At 41.2% G+C, this 20331-nt stretch overlaps 1 long non-coding RNA gene across 4 annotated transcripts in view; it reads right to left on the bottom strand.

Annotated features, from left to right (window-relative positions):
- Positions 1-1457: 1457 nt before the first annotated feature.
- Positions 1458-20331, bottom strand: part of LOC134428337 (uncharacterized) — a 31794-nt gene continuing 12920 nt past the window's right edge. The window contains exons 2-5 of one of the 4 annotated variants that reach the window (XR_010030389.1): positions 14387-14531; positions 6866-6949; positions 6683-6778; positions 1458-4432 (exon numbers count right to left, since the gene is read on the bottom strand). This is a non-coding gene — a long non-coding RNA (uncharacterized LOC134428337). The remainder of the gene's footprint in view (positions 4433-6682; positions 6779-6865; positions 6950-14386; positions 14532-20331) is intronic. The other 3 variants (XR_010030386.1, XR_010030390.1, XR_010030373.1) reach the window with 3 other exon arrangements.

Genomic DNA, 20331 nt, shown 5'->3' with positions numbered 1-20331 from the left:
AGTAAGAGCCTGTGAAATGAAATCATGTCTTCTGTTATGAAGCTTGTTTGCTTTCTTTTCTGAGCCCCAGAGAGGATTTTAAAATGCTTTAAATTGTTTGTTTTGACTTAAGTCAAGATTAATTAAGTTTTGCTTGGATATAGCTGGGCATGTCCAGAAACAACTGGATGAGTATGAAATAAAAGTGTACATGGAAGGTAAGAACTCTAACTTTTCATATAATTTATAAATCCTGAGGCAGATGACTCTCAATTTCAATATTGAATTGAAAATTATTAAAGGAATGGGGAACCTTTTGTTCTCTTGATGCTTTTTAAGCCTTTCTTTGCAAATAATTTTCTGAAAAAAAAATAGTAGAAACTGATATTGTCCCATGAATTCCAGAGAAGTTAGCAAGTTCAATAGCTGCAAGGATAGGTGGATTTTAAAGCTAAATGAAATCATTTTAATTATGTGGCTTGAACACTTCCTAACCCAGGCCAGCATATCTAAGCCAGTAATTCCTGTGGTGAGTTTCATAACATCTGGTTGAGATAACCCAAGTGTTTCTTGACTGGGTTTCATAAGGCACCTCTTCATCTCAGCCCTCACCTCTTATCAGTCTGTGCTGTTCTATGAAATATTCCTGTTTTATCAGTGGAATAATGGAAGGAATTTTCAGGGGTGTCTCAGAAAGTGATGCCCTTGAATTTCAGCTGACAGAGACTTGAGCAACTTGAAGGACTTCAATGCAGGTTTAAAAAGGGCATCTCCACAACCATGGGTGTGAGGAGGTGGATAATGAGGAAGATCTCCCCCTAAACCTTTCAAATCTGCCCAGAGTGCTCATTTCCCATCCCTTGAAAAAACATGAAGAACATCCAGCAAATCAGGAACGATTTTCTGAGCTGTTCAACACTTTTCTCCCTCTGTTTTCTCCATGTTGTCAGCACACTGGCTTTGGTTTCAAACCCAAATTAATCACTTTGCAGGCAAACAGGCTGGCTCTAGAGGTTTGCAGTGTTTTCTTCAGAGGGTGGGTTTATTTTGGAGGTCAAGGGAAGAGTTGCCAAGCAGCTGCCAGAGCTGATGGATAGAAGGCAATTTCAGGAATGTCCAGAAATGTTTCATTGTTCTTTAGTTGTTTAAACAAATGGATGCAGGATGAACTCCAGGTTGTTCTGGGTGTGGGCATTGGCCAAAAGAGAGGACTTTGCAAATGTATGTATATTATTTTTTTTAATGGAATCTTGTTGATGTTTCCACTCTTTCTGCATGCTGGAGAATTTCAGTAATATAATAACTTTATGTTGTTGTTTTTGTTGAAACAAATTATTCAAATTCAGAACTTGATTTGAGAAAGGATTTGTAAGAAGCTGGGACCTAATGGGCCTAAATCACTTCACTGTTATAATGATTGCTGAAAGTGCTGCAGATACCACCAAAAAAACCTGACTATTTTTATCAGAAACCAGAAATTCCACATGCAGTGGTGTCTTTATATTAGAAGAAGTTTCATACCAAACTGGTTCCTGGAAAAATTGCCCCTTCCAGGAGTTGGGTTAAATTGGAAAAGAAAGTTATGGAAAAGAAAGCACTGCTCCTAAACCTGAAATTTCTCACATGCATAAACTGCGTGTGAAACACAAGTGGTTTATCCCTCCATCATGCCCTAGGATTAATTAATTCATGAGTATTCATTTACAGAATGAAGACAAATAATGATGACTGAGCACCACTGAAGTACTTGATATTTAAACAATACTTATATTTCAGGAAAACACTGAAATTAGCCCTGAAATTAGGCTTCAAAATCTGTCTAGAAACCAACTGCTGCTGCTGGAAAGAATGCTGTTGCACACCTGGAAAGTCAGAGAGTGTTCAGGTGTCTAAAAATGGCAATTGGGTTATGATTTAGCTCTAAATAAATGGTAAAAAATTCCTTTGCCTCACTGAGGCAGCACCAAGCCTTTAAACACATTAATTAAATGTTGACAGTGGTAATGGCAGATTAAGGGATAATTTACCTATAGAGGATTTGCTGTTAATAATGGAAGCTGTTACCAGTTATTAGGTTTTATAGGCTGAATATTGCCTAAGTAGGAGAGTGAGGCCCTCTGTAAGTGGACTCATTGCCTGCTATCTTCAAAAGTATTTTCAAACTTTCTCATGTGGTTTTGGAGCTGTTGAAAAGGAATGCAATGACTCTGCAACCTGCAGTATGAAATATTATTCATCGTTCTGACCTTTTGAGAAGGTTTGGGGTTTTGGGATGGTGTTTTTTGTTAGTTGGAGTTTTTTTTTGGTCTGGCTTATTCTGTGGAAAAAAATGTAGATTAAAAAATCAGAGAAGGAAACAGTAGAGTGAAAAATGATGTTTTCTGAAATATTTTCTGTGTTAGAGATAGGATTTTCTTCTCCACCTCATATTTTGTTATTCGGGGCCGCCCTGTTTTCTTGCATTGACTTGTTCTGAAGATATTTTGGTCACATTAAGCAGGCACGGAAAAATCAACGAAATAAGTGAGAATCAAGTCTTATCATGGGGAATACGTCCCTTGGTGTGTATTAGTTTGCAGTTATCAAGTTTCCAGAACTATGTGCATCCCTCTGTAGGCTCCGTAATTCAGGCAATAGACATTGTCACCTCATTTTAAAACCCAAAGTTTGACACAAAAGTCAGCAGGTTAGGATCCATGCACTTATCCAAAGGAGAGGGATGTGTTTGTGAGAGCCTCTGGAGAAGCCTCTGTTTCAATCTAGGAGACAAATCCCATAACTGTGATCCTCTTCCCATGATAATCAGTCCTGAGGGACCACAGCATGGGGATTTGCAGCCCAGAAAAGGCAAAACCTGAAGAAAAAGATTATTCTTTGGAAAGATGACAACTTCCCAGGGAGGACCATTTGTCCTGCTGGCATTGGATTGGACCCAGTGTCTCTGAAGCAAAATTTAAGCCTCGAGTCAAAGATGTTATTTCTTGCAAGGGCTGAGTAAAGAAATGCTGTGTCCGGAGTAAATCCCCGTGGGTGATACACCAGGGCTGGCTGTGGGGGCTGTGTGAAACCTGGACATTGGGTTGTATAAAGTGAAAGAAGCTTTAGTGAGGAAAACTTTCCTTCTTCCTAATGCAACTGGTCCTGTGATATCCCAAGAGCCTCAGGACTTTCCCTTCTTTCTACTTCCTCTGGCAAAAATATTTTGTCTCTCAAATCACTCATCTGTCTTTAGTTATCCAGAAGGAGTGGTTTCCTTTGAGATTTATTCCCCTGCTTTGGGGCTGATCCCCTCCATATCTGCATCAGTGACCATTGCATTCCCACCTGGGCAGGGGACTGGTCTGGCTTCCAGTGAAGCCAACAGGATCCATTTCATGGCCTTCAGTGGCCAGCTTTGATTATCCTCTAAAGGCCAAAAGACAAACATAAATAAAAATGTTGATCTATCACATCATCAGCAACACAGAGCGAAGCATCAGGAAGGCATTTATTTCACATTAGGATAAAACTGTCAGAGAAGCCAGAATCATTAAATCTGACAGGACATTAGCAGGCAGGAATGGTTTGGAGGAGGCTGTCAGGGAAATCCCAAGACTGAAATATAAATTATGTTGAAACAGTGCCTATTCAGTGATAAGTTAATGCTCAGAAACACATCTGCAAGGTTTTTCTCAGATCCATAAATCCTGAAGCAATTCCACATGAAATTAGAACTTCTTCTATCAAGGCATCTTTCATCTCATATCCATCCCACTCTTGGAATGGTTTTAATGCAGGCACAGAAAATATCTGGAATGACACCAGGAGGTGATTCATAGGCAAAACCCACGTGCAGAGGGTACACAAGTTTGTTTTCTTGGGCAAAGACCCTGCCCTTGGCTCTCTGGTCTGGAGATAGGTGGGTCTGGAGATAGGTGGGTCAGCAGGCATGCACTGGAAAGAAGTTGGAAAATAAGAAAAAATGTTGTTCCTCTGCCTCATCAGTTTTGATTATCTTCTTCCTCATTTTTCTGAATTTTCCTCATGACATTAATAAGGAATCACAATAATAAGGAAATTAGAATATCCCTGTTAATGACAGGGCATGGTCTTTGGAGCAGAGCAGATGTTCCATGGCATTCCACAATTCCACTCTTGGCTCCATCACGTTCCAGGGTCACAGGGTGATAGGAGTGATCTGGTTTGGGAGATTGCATGAGCTGCTCTAGGAACTCTCCAGCTGTTTCCTCCCTTTGGACTGATAACAAACTACTGCAAAACATCTTTTTTTGATTGTCAACATCTCTGTGGCTCCTTCAATCCCCAAAGATCTTCACAAACCAGAGATGTGATTCTGAGGTCTGCTTTCACACCTTTTCAAAGTCTTTTTACCTTTACTATGTTTCCCACAGGAGAGGTCTATTCAATGTTCTCATTACTTGCCAGCACAGGTTTTCTGTTCAGTGCACATTTGCTGGTTTGGAAAAAAAAATCATGTTTAGTATTTTCAAGAAACTTTGTGCTCATCGCTTCCTCGGGGGAGTTATTATACAATAGGTCTTGTTGGGAAAGTTTCTCCTCTACTTTGATAATTTGTCCTGGATTTTCTCTTCCTAGGGGTATATATGTATAAAAATATATATGTGATATATGATTACTTTATATACATATATATAATTCAAAGAAGTTCCTGATTCTGTTCTTTTAACACATCATTAAATCATATGATACCCCAGAGCCCTTCCTATCCTACAGCTTGGATAAACTACTCATCTCAAGAAGCTTTTGTTAATATTCATTATTTTTCCAGCTTGCTTCTAGAAAGTCAGCACAGCCCCGTGGCTGCAGGTCTGGGAATACCAAAATTCAGTTTCTTGCTCTGCCATATTCTTTGAATCAGACTCCGAGTATTCATCATTAGTTCCCTTCATTCCTTGTAAGCGCAAATATTTTGCTTCCTTTCCTTTTTCTCAGCTTCATCAAGACTGAATCTCACTTTGTTGTTTTCAAGTCTCTTCTTGTCCTATTCACCCTATTCATCTTCAATTTTCCTTTCCTTTCCTTTCCTTTCCTTTCCTTTCCTTTCCTTTCCTTTCCTTTCCTTTCCTTTCCTTTCCTTTCCTTTCCTTTCCTTTCCTTTCCTTTCCTTTCCTTTCCTTTCCTTTCCTTTCCTTCCCTTCCCTTCCCTTCCCTTCCCTTCCCTTCCCTTCCCTTCCCTTCCCTTCCCTTCCCTTCCCTTCCCTTCCCTTCCCTTCCCTTCCCTTCCCTTCCCTTCCCTTCCCTTCCCTTCCCTTCCCTTCCCTTCCCTTCCCTTCCCTTCCCTTCCCTTCCCTTCCCTTCCCTTCCCTTCCCTTCCCTTCCCTTCCCTTCCCTTCCTTCCCTTCCCTTCCCTTCCCTTCCCTTCCCTTCCCTTCCCTTCCCTTCCCTTCCCTTCCCTTCCCTTCCCTTCCCTTCCCTTCCCTTCCCTTCCCTTCCCTTCCCTTCCCTTCCCTTCCCTTCCCTTCCCTTCCCTTCCCTTCCCTTCCCTTCCCTTCCCTTTCCGCCTTCCCCAGATTAATCTCCCCTATATCTGCAATGGCATTTAAAGGCTCCAATTTTTACCTTTTGGTTTTTTTTTTAACCTCCCTGTCTCTCTGGGAGATAAAAAAAAAAGTTTTTGCTCAAAACCACTGACAGTTCTGTCCAACAAGTGCTGCTCTAGAAAGAAGCAAAACTTTCTTGTCTTTATTTGTGGCATGTTTTTGGTACAGGAAATACCCCACTCCCTCACTTCTCATCTGATTCATCCAGTGATTTCAAAGAAAATAACAGCAGATAATTTGAAAGGAATTACGGCAATTTATGCCTGGTGGGCTTGAGAAATTTTGCGGTATGTTTCCTCTACTTTTGATGAAAACTCTAAAGGTTTCTGTGTGGGGAGAGATTGGCAGGTTGTTTTTGTTGTTAAGCTGAGACAGCAACGTGTGGGTGGACGAAGGTTTTGTTTGATTCAGTGCTGGGAAATGGGGGGGACTTAATCTTGCCTCCAATATCCTGCATTTCTCTGTTCAGTGCAAAACACTTGAGTGAGCAGCTGAAAGTCTCTGGGAGCAGCAAAGTGCTGGACAGCCTTGGTCAGCAGCCAAGGACAATGCCCAGAGCACATCTAAAATTGTGTTCTGTGTCTGAAAGCCAAGGAGAAGAGAGGTCAGAAGGCAGCAGCTGCAGCAGCAAGATTTGCATTGCCATGGTTAAGATGTAAATTGGGATATTTTAACCAGGGGAACCTTAATGGGTCACCACCCCCCTTCTTTATCATGCCTGGATTGTGCAGGTCCCAAAACCTAAATGAGCCAGGGGAATCTGCTCCACGAGATGCTCATATTACACACGTGGAAATAAATGGAATTCTTCATCACAATCTTCATCTTTGGTCTGAAATAGGTTACCTGATTTTCTTAGTTAGGGGCCAGAAAAGACATTGGTAAAAATTTAATTCAGGTCCTTAAAAAACAAGAGAAAGAAACACTTTTTGAATCTGCCAGTAAAGAAGGCTTGGCTGGATATGGTGCCTACCTAGTGTGGGCAAGGGTATGAGCATCAGGAGGAAAAAAGTAAGAAAATGTTTCCTGGTAAGAACATTAACCAAAAAATGAATTCTATTTTTTCCCCCAAACATGATTTTATTTCACATAAAGTACCATCCATACTGCATGAGGACTTTATCAGGCTCTTCACACATTACCTAAGGATGCTCCATGTGGAAGTAGTCTGGATTAGCCTGAAAAACAAGGCTGGCTGCTTCAGTCCAGTGCAGGAATCCTTGATAACTCTGAGACTTCTAGAAAATTTAGTCAGTTTAAGAGTGTATCTTAAGAGACAGGATGAACTTGAACAGAAATACAATTTAATTTGAGCCAAAGCTCACCTTTATAAACTTGTTTTAGTCTTGCATGTAAAGAGGTCTCCTCTCTGGCATTGTTCTATGTCTGTTCTAAATTGGTCATCCTGGCTGCAAAGCAGAAAATATAAAAACTTGGCTAAAAGCAGTGATTGAGAAAGAATTTGGCTGGTTTTTTTGTAGTAACTTTGCAGAAAGATGCAGGAGTGAAAAATAATTGTTTAAGGTAAAGCATGGCACAGGGATAGTGGGAATTATCTGAAGAGTAATATAAATGTATTTTGAAATGAAATGTTCCTGGCCATGCTTGCACTGAAATTTGGAAACAGCTTTGCAATAGGAGAAACAGAGGAAAGAGAGGTAGAGGTGACTGTTAGCTGCAGCTTTATGCATTTACTGAAGTCAGAATATGATATGGATTCTTTTTAACAGCAGTGAATTGAATTTAATTATGGAAGAGGTCATGCAACTCACTTCACTTCCAAGAAACAGATGCTGGCAAAACCACATGGGCCAGTGAAGAGATTGTGAATGTCATTCACATTCATGCAGAGGAAGCACACGGAATGAAAATGTATCTCCCTGCTTTTCTCTAATATTTGTGCTCCAGGGTTGAGATGGTTTAAGAGATTAAGGACAGGATATGGAAGATTTCAGCAGAGGAAAGCTTTTGAAATCAGGCTGTGGTTCTCAGCAAATGAAGAGGCTGCTGTGTGTTCAATAAAACTGTGTGGTTATCTCAGTCTATTTTATGGGGATGCACATGTAAAATTACTCCTTCATGGCCCAATTCATTGCATTCAGCAAGATCAGAGCAAATTTCTCAATCAGCTCATGAGTTTGAAATAGCGGAGTCAGAACTCGAACCAGGCTATAATTGATGCCATTGGAAAATCACTCTGCTCATCCCTGTACTGGAGACTACTGGCCAGTGCCAATTATGGTGACTTTTAAGTCAAATTTAATCCAGCTGTTCCTCTTTGGGTGCTTTGTTTGGTGTGCCTGAGGGATTTCAAGCAGCGTTAGACTTCGTTGGCTTTCATGGTCAGAAACTACTCCAAATTCCTTTATTCCTACCTCCTGTACTATATGAACCAATTCCTGCCATCATGGGAATTTTTACAATTCTTCTTGATTATATTTCTACTGCTAGTACACTGATTGTAAACTGCTACTGCTCTATTGGTCCAGTGTGAGGGAAAAGTCAAAAGTAGAGAAAAGTGGAGAAACTTTTGTCTGCATTTTGCAGACTCTGGCATTTGTTGCTTTTGAACTCTGGACACAATAGGAAGAGAAAGAATCTGGAAATCATTTCTCATGCCCATCCCACCCCCCTCTCTGCCCATCTCCCTCTAATGCCCCACACTGGCTCTGTGAGTTATTAAACCCAGGTGATGCATCAGCCAGACATTAAAGCACTTGATCTTTACTACCTGATATTCATGTTACATAAAAGGAAAAGAAAAAATGCAAAAGCCCTGTGGCCAAGCCAGCTAGAGGAAATGGAAAACCACAGCAGCCTGCTAGGAAGGAGGAGAGATTATTACAGTGCAGTGGGGCAGAGCCTCTCCCCTGGAATAGTTAGGAACAAGCCTTTGGGGCAGGAGTTCTGTCATCTGCCCTCCACTGCAGGAGTAAAAGGAATCTTCCAAATCAAATGTCTGCCCTGAAGATGTTCATCCATAATTTCTTTTGCTGCCAGTGCCAGCTTGATCTTGCTGTGGCACAGCTGGATGAATGGGAAATATTCCATGTCACCATCCTAATGCCTGCCCAGAAGAACTGAAAGCAGTCCTGCTGAAAGTCCACAGAGGCGTTCTAGCTGCTGATTTAACCACCTCATCCTCCTGTCACAGTCTGTTGGAGAATTTTGCTCAGACATGGCTTAAAGAAAGAGGCCATGAAAATATACAGCTGATGGAAAAGTAAAAGGCAGCTGTAAAGCAGCAGTTCTCAAGCCCGTTTCTGTAAATAATTAGGTTCTCAGGCACATTTTATAAACAGCAGGATTCTCAGACAGTCTTCTCATAACAGGTAAACATTCTGTCCTTGGGAACCCTTCATATCAGGGTGAGAACAAAAATCTTGGTTTCAATAAACAAACCACAGGTATTGAAAACAAAGGGAGGGGTTAGTGTTTGCTCGGTAGCCTATTGTGAGCTCAAGTTTTGCAATATGTATGATCTTAATTAACACGGTTATAAAAACGTGCCTTTTGGATCAATAAATCTGGAGTCGATGCTGATCAACAAAGATGGGTCATCTCCCTTCACTTTCAACAACAGTCCCTTGGTTTGAACAGACAGGTGTCTGCTAAGGAAGGCAGGAGCCTCCCTTGAAATGGAAAATGTAAAGCCCCTCCCTCTGAATTATTATAATTTTTGAAACTTAGGCGTTCTCAGGAAGAGATATGGGAGTAGGAATAATAGTTCTTTATGAGGGAAGAAAATAAAAACAAAATAAAGAATACAGTAATACAGAACAACCTTGCCAGAGTGAGAGCAGTCCCTGCCCCCTGTGTGTCAGGGGGTGTCCCAGCCCCATCCCAGGGGGGCTCAGCCCTCCTGCAGTGCCAGCTGTGGCTCTGCTGCAGCAGGGATCCTGCACAAGGGGGGAGTTTTCCTCTGCAGCTCCAGGGCTGCTGCAGATGGGCCTGGGCTCCCTCTGGCCATGCAGGGCAGCAGAAAGCTGCTCCTCTGGCAGTGCAGGGGGCAAAGGCTGCTGTGCTGGGCCAGGCCCAGATTGGATCCAGGCAGGAATGCTTGGCTCCTCCCCTGGGCGGAGCATCTCCCCATGGGATGCTGGGATTGGATCAGCCCTGCAGGGACACTCAGTGGCCATGGACAGCAGAGATCTCCTGGAGGGAGGGTTGGCTGTGGGAGAGAGAAAGGAAAAACTGCCCCATGGACAGAGAGAACTGCCCCAGCTCTGACAGATGGTGATAGGCTGCACACCCCAGATACATCTTCTAAGACACACAGTGGATCCAGGTGATTATAACTGCCTGCGTTTGTACAATAAAACTGAACAGGTCCAGGTCCTGGGGTGTTTCTCCTGCAGAAAACCATCTGTGTCATAAAGTTTCTGCCATCCATCATCTCTATCATGGTGTGGCTGTCTCCACAATTTTTTCTCTGGGAAAGGTAGGCTGATTACTTTTCAGAAACACCAGAGAAGGATTTAAACACACCAAACTTCTTGGCTGAAGCACTGAAGCTGAGAACCTGGTTGTTACAGGCTGGGATGCTGGAGTTCACTGGTTTCTCACCTGAACTTTTGGAAGGCATCCAGTTGCATTTCTACTGATATTTTGGCCTTGGTTTCCCCATTGAATTTGTAGAGAAGCTGAGCCTACGTGGTGTGATTCACATATTCTTCCCTCGAACAGCACACGCTCTGAAAGTGCTGTGGATACTTTTACAGGCACTTGATTTTAGCAGGGCTCTGTAGTCTCAGAGTACTCCTGAATATGGAGGGGAATGCAGAAAGATTTGAAACAAAATGTTTAAATAAAAAACGTTTAACAAAACATTTAAAATATGTTTTCTGTCATCATGTGGGGTCGTGCTCAGCTGAACACTCTACTGAACACTCTACTACTGGTGTATAGCCCAGCCCCAATGATCCTTATTTTCCATCAGCACTGGTTGAAAATAATAGAAAATAGCAATAGATTATTGATCATGTTTTTCTCTGCATGTTGACAATCAGTGTATTAAAAGCTGATCTCTGTGATTATTACCATGAGTCAGTGAGTGCCATCTGTCTCTTGGCACTGATAAATCAGCCAAGATCAATATCTGCATCATCCTACCTTCGTGTCTTTCTTTTAAAAATTGTTTTAAATTGCTCTGAGTGATCTTCTTTTTAAGGACTTTTCAGGCTTTTAGTCTCTCTATGGAATAAGTGTATTTATAAATCCTAGAAAACAGCTTTGGAATTCTTACCCATTAAAGACTATCTGCCTTATGCATTAGCAACATACCATGCTCAAAATACAAACAGAATTTCTGAATGCTTTTGCAGAAGCAGAGGGTGTGCAGAGCAGTGGACAGTGAGCCAGGATTCTTGGATCACCCAGGAAAGGCTCTGAGAGCTCTGTGGGCCCCCCCAGGTTTGTTTTTACAAGAAATCCTTGACACCAGCCAAGGACTGGTGCAGTCTAGCATCCCATCCAGATGAGAGTCAGGAATGTGCCTCTGCCAGCCCCTCCCCACCTCTTTCCCTTGGCTGCACAAATTCCCAATGGTTTGTCAAGCCATTTGTATTTTATTTTAAAGCACAAGGCTCAAGCACTCTGTGACTACTGGAAGTCTTCCAAATACCAGTTAAACCCCAGCCTGAAATAAGCTATTTTCTCCTTCTTTGAAACCTTCAAAACAATGCAAGCAATCTGCTTTCACTCTGTATCATCCACAAGGCCACAGATCACTGATTAATTTCTGTTTCTCATCTTCTAGGACTCTGTTTTGTCTCTTATCTCACATTTTATTTCCGTGCATTGTTATCATGGAAGTTGCTATCAAGACTATTTTGGTGTAACTTAAATTTTAAAGATAGTCCACAAGATTAAGAAGTTAAGCAAAATTAGAGTTTTTCACCCTGTGCCACTCCTAGTAATAATTAAAGAAGAAAAATGGTGTGGCCCCTGAAAAGCAAAGGTTTTCTTCTTAAGCTTGTTTTCTTGAGCCCCTGCAGAAGAGATCTGCTGTGCTGATGTGGATTTGCCACATAGCAAGGAAGGCCTATGGTGTATTTTTCATGGTGTGTTGTTGCTCTAAAGAAGTTGTATATGGTATTTAACCTCTCTGAATGTAGGTTTTGCTGCAGGCCATGGCCTGTTGTGGTCAGTGGCAGAAAAACCCACCATGAATCTGCAATTTCAGTCTGTGAACTGCTGCCCTGGGAAGGAGCATCGTTGGAGAGCAATTTTAGGTTTGAATCAAAGGCCCAGGGCCATAATCTTCACAACATGGACAGGGTGAAGCTGAATTCCTTGGAATAAATCGCTGTGTAATGCCCCCATTCATCATTATTCTAATTTCTAGAGAGCTGGTTACAGCATCACAAATGTACCATGAGAAAGGCAGTCTCACAGCCCCAGCCCTTTTCACCACCAAAAATGCTTTTCCTCCATTATTCCTTCACAGTGCACCACCATTGTTTTCTTCTCCTGGAACATTTCCATTTATTGTCCTGGGAAGATCTGTGCTGGCAAATAATATCATGGAAGGGTCCTGAATTATTTATCCCCACATTCTGTAAATTCTCAGTTTCCACAGGATTTTTGCTTATTCACATGTGGGTAAAAAGGGTCACAGCTAGCCCCAGGACAGTTAAACATCACATTTTCAGGTGGTGAAGGAAAAATGCAGCTGGAAACTGTAAGTTCACCAAGTTTATATCTAGCCGATTATTTTTATTCTAATTTTAACATGTGGTAAGAAGAGGGGGGAAAAAAAGTGGATATTTTGAGTTCACTGTGTTTTTGTTCTCATGAATAGCTGGCATATTGCTTTGCCAAATGGCACTGTGGATCCATGATGGAAAAGGTTATGCAGAACCCCTCATTTCTCTTCAGAATAGATGCAGCTCCTGACAGAAGAGAGCTGGATTTAAAGATGATGCAAGGCAGACCTTAGGCACTGAGGCTTATCATGTTTGTCCAATTATCAAAGTTGCTAAGTGTGCAGGAAATGCCATAATCTTAAAATACAGGCAGATGACCCACAGAATGATGTTTTTGAGTGTTTAACAGTTAAATCTGACATGTCATGGCTGGAAAAAAAATTGTTGTGAACTACGTTATTCTTGACGTAAAACTTCTACATAGAGACAGCAATGAATCCCGAGAAACAGCAAAGGCTATGAAAAAGCTAAAACTGATGAAGAAAACAATTTTATAAATAATCTAATGAAGCAATAGTGGAGTGTCTTAAGAATAATCTGAAAATCATGAGATTGTAACAGAGAATAAGAGACCCGGTGCTATTAATGCAAAGGAGTTGGAACAGGATGATCTTTAATGTCCCTTCCAACCCAAGCCATTCTAGGATTCTCTGAACATCACCAGGAGGATAACACAACATGAAAGAAAAAAAAAGAGTAATTTAAACTTAATGCAATAAACAGCTTTATAATCATGAAACCTGTCATATCCTAGACCAGTTTTCCAAGGGTAGTAAATAACTCTCCACAATGAAGAGATCTAAATTCAAGCTGGAGAGAGAAATATAAAAATACTCTAATAAAAATGAATATAAAAACAAGCAAATGTACAATTGATATATAAATGTTACAACTGAAAAATAATCGATATATAAACACTTCAATTAAAAGAACCCATAATGGTTTGAACTGAATGTATTTCCATTTTCAGTGTTTGCATCCAGGAATTATTTTGGAGACGTTTCTTGGAACGAGAAATAAACTGGACCTTTCCATATGACTCTTCAGTTTTGTATATAATTGGAACTGTCCACAGCAATTGGCTGTTGAACAAATCCTAATTTATACTGATTTCACTTTCCTTGGAAGATCTCCAAACCTTCTGCTTAAATAACTACAACCAACAACCCTCAAAATATTTGGTATTTTATTTCTACATGTGGTTTTTTTTACAGCTGTTACGTGAATCTCTGACTTGTCAAGGAATATATTGGGTTTGAGACAGCAAAATTGGAACCAGGTTGTCTAGAAACATGTGATGGGTTTCACCTAAGAGATTAAGACATGTAGATATTGAGGTGTTTACATGGAATTGTGTCCCAGTTCCCACTGCAGTCTGTGGATGTAATCAGTGGAGAATAAAAAAAGTGATCAAATGCGTTCATTTTCCTCACAGCAGTCCTTCAAAACTCCCTAAGCTCCAGCAGTTTTACCCCTTGATTGAGTTGTCTGAAGATGGGGTCTTGTGCCATTTGGGGTAAACCCATATGGAAAAGGTCGGCATTATCAGGATCTACAAATTTATGGACTAGCAACAGATTATCAGATGGGTAACGGAATCCCAAATAAAATAAATTCCCTTTGACACAAAAATATGGTGCCTTGACACCTATATTTAAGTATATGAATTAAATCTCAGATCTCAACATATAATGATCATAGGCACTTCGTTTACATGTAGATATGAACACTGAGACTTTGATTTTTTGAGCTGAATGCCACCAGAAATCATCATTAATAAAAAAGAAATAAAGCTATAAATCATGGTGTTCCTAACAAGTTCCTGCATTTTCACACAGGTAATGAGTTTTTCAGCATGTAGGTTTGTTTCTTTTGGCAGAATTCATGGATTACTTAGTTTAAGATGTGAAAATTTTAGAATTTCCTAGCTGGTCCTGGAAGAAAGATTATAGGAACTTCCAATAGCAGGAAAATATAATGCTTCAAAAAAAAAAAAAAATACCATGGAGAATACCATATTTCAGTGATAATACTGCCGTGTTTTACCCCCCGGTATTATCTCACGTGAAATCTGAGGATGCATTACATGAAGTGAGGCTGTGAGAAAACAAATTACCTGGGCTTCTGGAATTTACTGACCATTTGAAATGTGTAGCCAAAGAAAATGCTGAGATTTGTCCTGTTGATGTTATTGTCACAGAGATGTGAGCCACCATCCCTCGTGGAGCAGGGATGGACCAGATCCCCTCCAGAGGTCCCTTCCAGCATCAACCACTCTGGCATTCTGTGAACAAGCAGAATGTAGAACAGTAAAATTGTTCAGAACAAAGGAAAAAAAACAATTGGTGTATAAAACTTGAGAAAAAGTCTAAGATGAGACCATGAGAAAATGGATGATTGTCCATTTTTGTCGAAAAATATGAAGAAGTTTGTCCTCACTGCCTGCTTAGAGTTCTCTATCAGCTTGCAAATACTGATTGAAAAGAAGGAAGAAAAAAAGAAAGAAGAAAAGCAAGTCCCTGAGACTGAAAAGAAGCAGGGTTTTTTGTATGATAGGAAAGGAATGAGGTGAAGTATCAGAGGGGGAAGACAACAGATCAATAACTCCCAGTTAAGACACATGGAGGATTTTGGATTTGGATGTTCCCAAGGCAAAGTAACCAAAGTAACAGGCAACATTGCGTAGCTTAAGATGTGAGATAAAAGAGATGATAAGAGCCCAAATGAGATCTGCCCTTCAGTGGATGGACAGGAAAAGCAGTATTAAATAAAATATTACGTGGAATAAGGTGGGATCACTCAGGACATGAAAGTCTTTCCCAGTAACACAGAAACCTTGAAAACTGTGGAATTTTGCATCTCATCTCTGGTTCCTCCCAGTGAGGTGAAGAGAAGAAGCCGCACTGAGCAGAGTGACAGCCCTGGCTGGACAGGTCTGTGTGATGTCGCAGACATTTCTCCACAGAAATCCTTTCTTTCAGATTTCTGCGTCTTCGGGAGGCCAGAGGCCCCCGAAGAGAAGGTAAACAATTATTATCAGCTGCTGTGGAATGCAACAGGGACACCTTGATTGGCTCATTTCCTATGTTTATAATTAAGGGCCAATCACCAGGGCAAGCGAGGGGACTGAGTCCCTGGACACAACTTTGTTTGGGATTCTTTTCTATCTATTCTTAGCTTAGCTAGCAGCTCTGCAAACCTCTCTCTATGTTCTATTTAGTATAGTCATAATGTATTATATATCATATCTTAATAAATCAAGCCTTCTGATCAAGATACAAGATTCACCGTCTCTCTATCACCAGCCGCGCCCACTCAGGTCGCTGTAATAGTGTGACACCTGCACAGGGGAAGGAGCTGGAAAAGGAGGCAGAGTTGAGAGGTAGAAGGGGAAACACGAGGTGAGGGATGCTGTGAGTCCTTCTGACACACCATTCATTATGTTCCCAAGCTTGGAGCGAGATTGTGTGAGTCCTGCATGTTTGTCAAGGTGGAAAGTGCTGGCGTGAGCCTGTGTGTGTGTGTCAAAGAGGCTTCCAAAGGGATTTAGGTGAGGCTGAAGTGATTCCTTATGGATGAGTTACACTCCATCCTCTCCCAGGAAGAGAAACAGTACTGGAAAATTGTGCCCTGAGCCTGATGTAAAGCTCAGGATGCATGTCAGCTTTGGCCATATGAAGATGAAGGAGCAGCTCTTTAGGGAGAAGTTGGTACTTCCAGGGAATGGTTTGCATCACCTGTCTTGGATGCTGTGCTGGGGCAGGGTGCATTCCCATCTTTCAGTACCTTCAGGCCAAAAAAATATCATCCTTCCACTTCTCTAGGCTGAACAACCCCAATTCTCTCAGCCTCAGCCCTCAGAGGGATTTTTATTTTATTTTATTTTATTTTATTTTATTTTATTTTATTTTATTTTATTTTATTTTATTTTATTTTATTTTATTTTATTTTATTTTATTTTATTTTATTTTATTTTATTTTATTTTAGTGTTTAATATTCTGCTTCACCCCTAACCTTCAGAACTATCACGGAAATCACAATTATGGGAAATGGTGCTGAAGCATCCCAAGTCTTTCCCAGGCTTCATGTCCTTTAACATATGCACAGGTGTAAAGAAACACGGGGCAGATAGAAAATTTTCAAGCCAGACTTTAAGATGGTGTTAGAGACCTCGCAGTTTTCTCCTTTTCACCTCTGAAAATTGGATATACAAGTGCTCTTGGGTAAGACTTCCCAGTCTGCCACTAATAGGAAGCACATGTGCAGGGAATACACTGGAGAAAGAGTTCAGGAACATGTTATTCTAGGAGAAACATTATTTATGTGATCCTGCCAAAGATATCAAGGCTTTTGGTTACTGGCAGTGTATGTGCTCACTGGACAATTCACCACCCACCCCTGTGCAGGCAAAATTCCTACAAAGTATCTTTATCATTTAGGACTCTGCATTAGGGCTTATTGTACTCTTTCACAGATTGTACGGTTATAGTAACTCACTCAAAGTGTTTATTCTGGAAAAGTCAATGCAAATTAATCTTTAGAAGACCAAAATGTGAACGTCAGCTACACTGTGAGACCCTCAGCCCCAGCCCCTCAAGAGCTCTGATTCCTGTCCTTAGTGTGAGTGAAAACAGTAATTTTGGAAAACAGAGTTTTGGAGATTTGCTGAGCATGTGGAAGGACAGAGGCGTGAGCCTTGGACCTCAGGCAGTCCTGAGCCACTCTCCAGACCATGCAGGCACAGAGCAGCAAGTCACAGAGGAAATTTCACCATTGCTTTTTATTTAACTTTTGTTTGTAACTACAGCTTTTGGCATAAAGATTCATAAATAAAACTTTGGAAAGTCTTGTGTGAGTTAAAAATGTTGATAATCCTTCAGGAACCAAGGAATCCAGCTGCCCATGAGCTGCTGGCCACCTTGCAGAGGGTATGAAGGGCTGAGGTGGAATTCCTTTGGTTTTTCCATTGTGGGAATATTGCACCTGAGTGCAAAAGGGTCAGGAGATAAGGGCAGACAGGGAGCATACAAACATTGGGAACCCCAGAGCTGGAAAAGCAAAGTGCACCTTCAAAATCCAAAGCAATAAATAAAACAGCAATCTGCAGGAACCTTCCACAGAACAAGTTATAGACATGGACACAGGGAACTGAGAAATTGTTTAGTTTAATCTCAGTAGATATTGGACAGAATTGACAAGGCCTCCAGAACTGAAATGGATAAACCAAAAAGCCAGGTCAGTCTTGTACTGAAACAATAAGGATTATATTTTAAAAATTGGAAAGACTGGATGGAATTTTTCAATGAGCCAACAGCAGTGAAGTTGTCTGTTCTCCTGGGGAGAAAATGAAAGACTCTTCATCAAGAACAGATAATTGTGTGGTCAGCAGAAGAGACCCTTTTGGAAGTGGTTTGTCCTGTCAGCCAATGATCTTATTTTATCATATCTTAAACATTTGTTGTGTTCTCAAGTGTTCCGGAGACCTTTCAAGTTCAGGAACTTGACATTTCAAATTCAGGAACTTGATCTTTCAAGTTCCTGGGCTTCAGGAAACCACTGAAGAGAAGAAAAACTAAAGTTAATGCTGCTTCAGTGCTGTCTAATGGTTAGGAACCATCCCATGAGAAAACTCTGACTTCAGTTTTCTGGTATCACAAGAAAGAAAAGTTAGTAAATAATCAATAGGAAAGGAAGGATTAATAATTCACAGTTAGATCAAAGTTGTTTTAATAAAGTCAAACTGAGGCTAAAATGTCTGGGAGAAAAGACTGCAAGTTCTGTGTGTGGGAGGAGATAAATTTACCTGGCAAGAGGCAAATGAGGCACTGATAACTTTCTCAATGGCAACTATTGCAAAATAAAAACCAGTGGAACTTCTGGATGCACATGGAGAACATTCAACAGAAGGTGGGAAGTGACCTTGCCTCTATAAACTGCTCCATTTAAAACTTGTTAAATGATGTGTCCAGGCATATAAACAATGGAGAGAGTTCAACGGAGAACTGCAAACACAATCCAGGGCAAGAAAGCAAATCTTTCACTACAGAGCCTGAGAGGCTTAAATTTCTCATCAAAAGGCCAAGGAACAACGTCATCCCATCAAAACAACTGCTGCTTCACCACCTTAATGGCTCTACCTGGAACTGCCATCCCCACCTCTTTGAGAAGGCTGGAAAATGTTGTAGCCTGCTTTACATGTGGCTTTCCAGCAGGTTAAAATAGAAAATGAAAACAAACACTGCCACGTTAACACCTTGAAGAATTTGAATTCAGCTATATTTTAGGGCAGGGTGAGGCATCAGAAGTTTCCATCCAAATCTTGCATGGTATTGAATATCCACATGGCAGGAGATATTCTAGAGATGTTCTAACCACCCACCTTACCACAATATATCCCTGACATCGCTGCTTTTTAGGAGTGGGAGATATCAAATGTAAACAAAATATTTCAAATTGCCAATCCACTGGAAAATCTGTAATAAACCAGCATTTAGCTGGTGTAATTTTATTCAACATGCATATTTACTCCTCATTTCAGTCCCATTTCAGATTACTCACATTGCACAGAGTGTTAAAAAGACTGGGAATTATGTTTGGTAAAACTATTATTTGAAATAACTTAAATCACAGTCCCAGTTCTGTCAGCTGGGTGTTTCCAGCCATTCCAATTCCTTGGCCTTGAAAGACAAAATTTGTAACAATTTGATGTCCTCTACATGATTTCAGAGTGATGGAGACCCAAGCCATGGCTGGTCTTTCACCTCTGTGGCATTACAGGGACTGCAGCCTGGAAGGTGGTTTGGTACTCCCAGAGGACAAGTCTCTCATTTTGAAAGCAGCTATTTAGGAAGCCCAGCTGAACTCAGTTATTGTTCAAATCTCAGGCAATTTGTGCAACAAAGTCAGCCAAAACTCCTGCATGTGCAGAGAACAATGTCCGGCTGTTCCTTTTTTATTTCCCTTGAGCTTCCCTCTCTCAGATAAACTGACATTTTTCTTTCCACCATAATCCAAGCATAATTCTCATCTGAAACATACACAGCTGAGCCAAACTTTGCAATAACAATTTGTTCAGTTATTAGCTTTCCACCATTAGTCTGAATCAATGGTGGTGGATAATCAAAGGAAACAGGATTACACCCTAATCCAGATCTGCAACTGCTTTGCTAATTAAAATGTCACTTCTCTGTGCCAGTGGCAACTGTCCTCGATTTTTAGGAGTCCAGATGTGCCTTGAGAAGCTTGGGAGGCTCTGAATTCCAGGACAGCTGAAGCCCCCATAGGTGCTCTTTACATTCATGCTATAAATGTTCAAGTTATGTCCTTGCTCAAGCCTGCCAAATCCTGTTATTTTTCTTGTCATCCAGACTCACTCTTCTTTTCCTCCCACCTCCAGTCATTATGGAAAAATGAATTAATCGCTAGGACAGACTTAATTTATGGAACACTCTTGCGCCCCCGTTGCTCTCCAGCTGAGCAGAGACACATCCTTGCAGGCCCCACACCTTTCCCAGTGCCAATTCCAAAATCCCTGCTCATTGTACTTTTTTCCATCATAGATGTTTCGTTCGTCCACAAGCTGGAGCAGTTTAGGAGGCAAAGATCTGAAGGTTTACCTTGGGGATCCCTTGGAAGCTGAAGTCCCCCCTGAGGAGTTCTGCTGGATGCCATCACACTAAAGGGCTTCTCCCCTCACTTTCAGGCCAGCTGACGGTCTGGGGAGGAGATTCCCAACTCCTCTCCTTCCCTCCAAAGGCAAAAAAGAGATGCAGGGCCACTAAAATTGAAGAAAGTCATCCACCATCTAATTCCATGGTTTTGGGATCCAGCTGTCGTGGTGAGTGAACTCTTCCTCTCTCACAGAGAGGGAAAATGAATGCTGACACAATTTTTGACCTTTTCTCCTTGCCCTGGAGCTGGTGGATGCACTGTCCCACATGATGGGAGAAATCTGGTTGGGGCGAGAGCTGTGGGAGGGAAATGACTGCCGTTTGAGTCAAACCAGGCAACTGACTGTTTTTTCCTGTTTCTTCCTTGTCTAGAAGGTCTTTGCCATTGAGTGCCATCCTGCCTTCCATTTTCC

The sequence above is a fragment of the Melospiza melodia genome, chromosome 1, assembly GCF_035770615.1.
Source record: "Melospiza melodia melodia isolate bMelMel2 chromosome 1, bMelMel2.pri, whole genome shotgun sequence".
Taxonomy (NCBI): domain Eukaryota; kingdom Metazoa; phylum Chordata; class Aves; order Passeriformes; family Passerellidae; genus Melospiza; species Melospiza melodia.
Note: the sequence above shows the minus strand (reverse complement) of the source record. Positions and strands in the feature narration are given on the sequence as shown.